Genomic DNA, 5914 nt, shown 5'->3' with positions numbered 1-5914 from the left:
AGGATTGTTAAGAAAAGACCATTCAAAAATTTGGGGAAGATTCACAAGGAGTGAACTGCTGCTGGAGTCATTGCATCTAGAGCCACCACACACAGACATATCCAGGACATGGGCTACAAGTGTCACATTCCTTGTGTCAAACCACTCATGACCAATAGACAATGCCAGAAGAGTCTTACCTGGGCCAAGTAGAAAAAAAGCTGGACTGTTGCCCAGTGCTCCAAAGTGTCCAAAGTGTTGTTTTCAGATGAAAGTACATTTTGCATTTAATTTGGAAATCAAGGTGCCAGAGTCTGGAGGAAGAGTGGAGATGCACACAATCTAAGCTCCTTGAGGTCTAGTGTGAAGTTTCCACAATCAGTGATGGTTTGAGGACCTTGTCATCTGCTGGTGTAGGTCCACTGTGTTTTAACAAGACCAAAGTCAGCACAGCAGTATCCCAATAAATTTGAGACCACTTCATGCTTCCCTCTGCAAACAAACTTTTTGGAGATGGAAATTTCATTCTCCAGCAGGATTTGGCACCTGTCCACACTGCCAAAAGTATCAACACCTGGTTTTAAAACAACAGTATCACTGTGCTTGATTGGCCACAAGCTGATCGCCTCCATGACACACAGCATTGATGCAGTAATTGATGCAAAAGGAGCCCTGACCAAGCATTGAGTGCATTTACTGAACACACATATCAGTAGGCCAACATTTTGGATTTTAAAATAATTTTTCAAGCTGGTGTTATATAATATTCTAATATACTGAGATAATGACTTTTTGGTTATCATTGGCTGTAAGCCATAATCATCAACATTAACAGAAATAAAAACACTTGAAATAGATCACTCTGATTGTAGTGACTATATAATATACGAGTTTCACTTTTTGTATTGAATAACTGAAAGAAATTAACCTTTTGATGATATTCATATTTTGTGAGAAGCTCCTGCATACCGTCAACTGGACCCTTACCAAGGGCAGTACCAAAAAATGTCCATGTGACATTCTCATTTTGCGGGTGATTGCTTTGTGGATCTTGAACCAACAGCAAAGAACATCTATTTTTAAACTGACTTGCTGCCTCATCTGATCAAATGTGAAAATTACGTATTGGTGAAAATTTTTGCTAATTCTCATGTATTCAGGTTTCTTATGTTTTTATCATATAAATGTCTGGATTGTTATGTTACATCTGTTACATTGCCATGTTGCATGAGTTATGACACGTTCTGTAGCACTGCTTCAAGTGAACAAACAAATCGTGATAATGAATATGTACAAAAAGCAAATAATTAGAACTTCTGTGACTGTTTCCGAGATCTCAAACTTCAGTGTTGTATCATTAAAACATTTATAGAAATTGTAATGGATGTAAAAAAAGGATCATGCAATTTTGATAATTGACAAATTCTCTAAGCACAACTTTATTGTGGATTATAAGCACACTATAGTTAAGAGACGATATCTACAGTGGGTGCGGAAAGTATTCAGACCTCTTTAAATTTTTAATTTCATTTTTTTGTTTCATTGCAGCCATCTGGAGACCTGAAAATGACTGGCCACCAACGTTCACCATCCAACCTGACAGAACTGGAGAGGATCTGCAAGGAAGAATGGCAGAGGATCCCAAATCCAGGTGTGAAAAACTTGCATCATCCCAAAGAAGACTCATGGTTGTACTAGCTCTAAAGGGTGCTTCTACTCAACTAGATGGTTGCCTGATTCTAACGCATTGGGTATTCTAGAATATGCTTGTCCACGTAGTATATTGCCCAGCGACGTAGCATATTGCACAGCCACATAGTATATTGCACAGGCCACATAGTATATTGCACAGCCCACGTAGTATATTGCACAGCCACATAGTATATAGCACAGGCCACGTAGTATATAGCACAGGCCACGTAGTATATTGCAGTGACGTAGTATATAGCACAGGCCACGTAGTATATTGCCCAGCCATGTAGTATAGTATATTGCCCAGCTACGTAGTATATTGCCCAGCCACATAGTATATTGCCCAGCCATGTAGTATATTGCACAGGCCACGTAGTATATTGCACAGGACTCGTAGTATATAGCACAGGCCACGTAGTATATACTCACCTTCCGTCCGCAGCTGTCACTGCCGCATGGGCTGCGCTGTTTTTTGCTGTCCCAGCTGTCATCACTGACCGCGGCCGCTAATTTAGTCCCCGGCTGTTGGCCCTCCTCATGGCGACTCCACCCCCTTAGATTGGTAGCGGCCAGCCAGTGGGCGGAGACAAAAGGGCAGTGAGGCCAGGAAGTATGCAGAGCGAGTCCCCACCCACTCCGTACAGGCCCAGCTAGAAGCGCTGCAAAGGGGGTGGAGTCACCGTGAGGAGGGCGGAGCCGGCCAGGACCATGGGCACTGTTGGGCCTACCGCGGCCAAAAGCCGAGGACTAAATTAGCGGCCACGGTCTGTGATGACGGCCGCGGTCAGTGATGATGGCCGCGACAGATGGAAATGGATTGCCCCCAGAGAAGGGCAATGGGGTACTCGGCACCGGGTCCTACGGTTCGGGGGATGTCACGGTGGCTGACATGGTCCGTGGCCCTCAGGGGTGTCCAGTAAAAGAGTTTATATATGGGCAAGGTGCAGTAAAGAACGAGGAGACAGGTTTGCAGTCTTTTACCTTGTTTACTGAAGACTTCAGATGGTATCCTCAGCTCGGAGCGCCAGATGACAGGGCAGGCAGAGTCCAGCCGGTCTGAAGGCAAATCCAGAGTCACCTTATCCAGGTGGAAATCAGTAGCCTTCCTACTAGCACCTGTGTGTTGTAGTACCTCCCTGCTGAGCTTCCCGGTAAGGTCCTCACAACTCTTGTAGATGTTCTAGATGTTATTTCTTCCTCTCTGTCCCCCAGATGGTATGGATAGGACAAACCCGTATGACTGAAGCCCTGAGGCTTTTTATAGGGACCCTAGAGACGCCCCGGCCCCCACAAGTTGCCACTGTGTCTTCTTAGGTATTAAGGTTGGGCAGCCAACTTGGAATTGACTGTCCTGCCAGTCTCTGGAGCAAGGCTTGGAGACAGTTACTCCCTCGGTGTTTCTGGCTACCGGCTTCTGCGCCTCAGAAAGGAGCAGCTTGTTCCTGGCTGATCTCCCTCTGGTATTCCTCTCCTGTGCTCTGCTTTCCTGCACACTCTCTGCAGTATGTTCACCTTTTAGTGTCTTTTCCCAGGAGTTGCAGCACTTCATGCCAGCAGAGCTCCTCTCCTTCTCTCTGCCTGACAGGAACTGAACTCTGAACCCCTTTTCCCTCCAGATCAGGATGTTGAATAGGGGAGTTCACCCTAAACAGGCTTAGAGCTCCCCCTTCTGGTCTGGAGTGTGAACATGTTGCATGTGTGTAATACCTGAATGTGGTTGTCTTTCATTGCCTTCAGACATGACATCACTTCTCCCTTGAAAAGGATCATGACATCACTGCGACGACCAAGACACTGGGGTGCCGCAGAAACAGCGCAGCACATGCGGCGGTGACAGCTGGGGACTAAATTAGCGGCCGTGGTCAGTGATGATGGCCGCGACAGCAGAAAACAGCGCAGCACATGCGGCGTTGACAGCCGCGGACAGAAGGTGAGTATATATCCATTGGTCGCAGCCCCTTTGCAGCGCCTCTGGCCGGGCCTGTACGGAGTGGGCGGGGACTCGCTCTGCATACTTCCTGGCCTCCCTGCCCTTTTGTCTACGCCCACTGGCTGGCTGCGACCAATGAATATCCGAGACAGACAGACGGAAGTGATCCTTAGACAATTATATATATAGATACTGAGCAAAGGGTCTGAATACTTGACCATGTGATATTTCAGTTTAACTTTTTTAATAAATTTGCAAAAATTTCTTTATTTGTATTTTTTCAGTCAACATGGAGTGCAGAGTGTACATTAATGAGAAAAAATGAACTTTTTTGAATTTACCAAATGGCTGCAATGAAACAAGGAGTGAAAAATTTAAAGGGGTCTGAAGACTTTCCGCACCCACTGTACCTTTGCACATTCATGTATTTCATTGCACTTCACTTGTACGTTTTGTACTGATGGCACCTAACAATAGAGCTTCGGCTCCATAAGTTATGGACGCTTCTCCTGATCTTTCCAAAGCAAAGCATCTGCTTTGCCAACCCAATTTTAGAATGAGGATCCTGAAAATCCCTTCAGAAAACTATTCCGGAGATGGTAGTAAAAATGAAAATCTTCGTATATTACCTTTCTCCGGTTATGTGGGGTTTGATAGTTTACTGAATCACCTGGTTAATAGATCAGTCTATGAAGGCGTTTTCTTCAATATTTTATGTATAGGGGAGACTGGGATTGGCAGTTCAAAACTGATCAACACCCTGTTCAATATCAATTTTGAAGAAAAAGAATTCAGTCATTTTGAGCATTCTGTCAAGTTAAAAGCGCAAACATATTACATCCTTGAGAGCAAGGTGAGCTTGAAGTTGACTATTGTGTATACGGTGGTCTTTGGGGACCAGATAAACAAAGAAGACAGCTACATACCCATTGACTATATTGACACTCAGCTTGACGCCTATTTAAAAGAAGAATTGAAGATTGTTTTTACAAATATCACAACACTGGCATTCATGTGTGCCTTTACTTTAGCAATCCCACTGGACATTCCCTCGAGTCTCTTGATCTCATAGCCATGAAGAAGTTAGAAAGCAAGGTTATCATACCTGTCATTGCTAAAGCAGATGTGATCTCAAAGTAAGTTACAGAAGTTCAAAACAAAGCTGAGAGAGCTGGTGAGAAATGGGGTGCAAATCTACCAGTTTCCAGCTGTAGTTCCAGTTTAGCCCTGTACATGTTCCCTTGTCAGTCAGGTTTGTGTATTCTTATACACTATAACTCCCCACTTCCCTGGTTGGGGGAGATGACAGATAAGGGCTGATGAGCTCAGCAAGGCACATGGCCCTGGCGTCTTCACCATCAGAAGTAATCCAGGGAGCAGGGATATCTAGGGCGCCCCTAGCTTTAGCGATAGGGAAGGAGCACCTAGCCCCAGCATATCCTTCAACAGCATCATGACACTACCCACTTTTATAAAAAAAAAAACTGTTCCATATAAACATATCTGAATGTTTAACAGGCTTGTTACAATGCTGCAATCCAGCAGTCTTGTCTTTTCCTTTGGTATGATTGAGCTTCACAAGTGTAAGCAGCCCGATGGCTTAATAAAAGGGTTACCAGGTATCAGGGCTAGTGAGATTATGTTTGTGTTGTAAAGAATGAAAAGAGAATGCACGCCTGCTCATATCATATCAGCTTCATCTAATCACATGAACGTTTTGCGATCCTTTTTCAAGCTGGTGTTGGAAACTCTTACAAATGCTTGTCCTTGTAGGAGCTCTGATACTGCTTCATGTTTATTAAAGGGAACCTGTCACTCCCCCCCCCAGGCATTTGAAACTAAAAGAGCCACCTTGTGCAGCAGTAATGCTGCATTGTGACAAGGTGGCTCTTTTAGTTCTGGGTGCTGTAACTGCCGAAATAATCAGTTTTGTAATTTGTCCTAAATACCTTTTATTCAGTCAAGGAGGCAGGCCTTTCCCCCCTGCTGCAGACGCCACACAGCCATCACTCAAATCTTCTTGGCGCCGCCTCTTCAGCGCTGTTTTGAAATGAGCCGGCGCCTGCGCTTTTCTCCTGCCTTGGGCAGGCGCAGTGAGCGCTGCCCGTCTGTCCTCATATGCAGTCTAGCTGGCTGCGCCTGTGCGGCGGCCCTGCCTGTGAATCCCAGCCCCGCAGTGTCTTCTGATTTATTCACATTGCGGGGCTGGGATTCACAGGCAGGGCGGCCGCACAGGCGCAGTCAGCTAGACTGCAGATGAGGACAGAGGACGGGCAGCGCTCACTGCGCCTGCCCAAGGCAGGAGAAAAGAGC

The 5914-nt window shown here is 45.5% G+C and overlaps 1 pseudogene; it reads left to right on the top strand.

Moving 5' to 3' along the window:
- The first annotated feature begins 4097 nt into the window (after window positions 1-4097).
- LOC143767052 (septin-10 pseudogene) lies at window positions 4098-4826 on the top strand (annotated as a pseudogene).
- Window positions 4827-5914: the final 1088 nt, after the last annotated feature.

Source organism: Ranitomeya variabilis, chromosome 4, assembly GCF_051348905.1.
Source record: "Ranitomeya variabilis isolate aRanVar5 chromosome 4, aRanVar5.hap1, whole genome shotgun sequence".
Taxonomy (NCBI): Eukaryota; Metazoa; Chordata; class Amphibia; order Anura; family Dendrobatidae; genus Ranitomeya; species Ranitomeya variabilis.
This window is presented reverse-complemented; position numbering and strand designations above follow the sequence as displayed.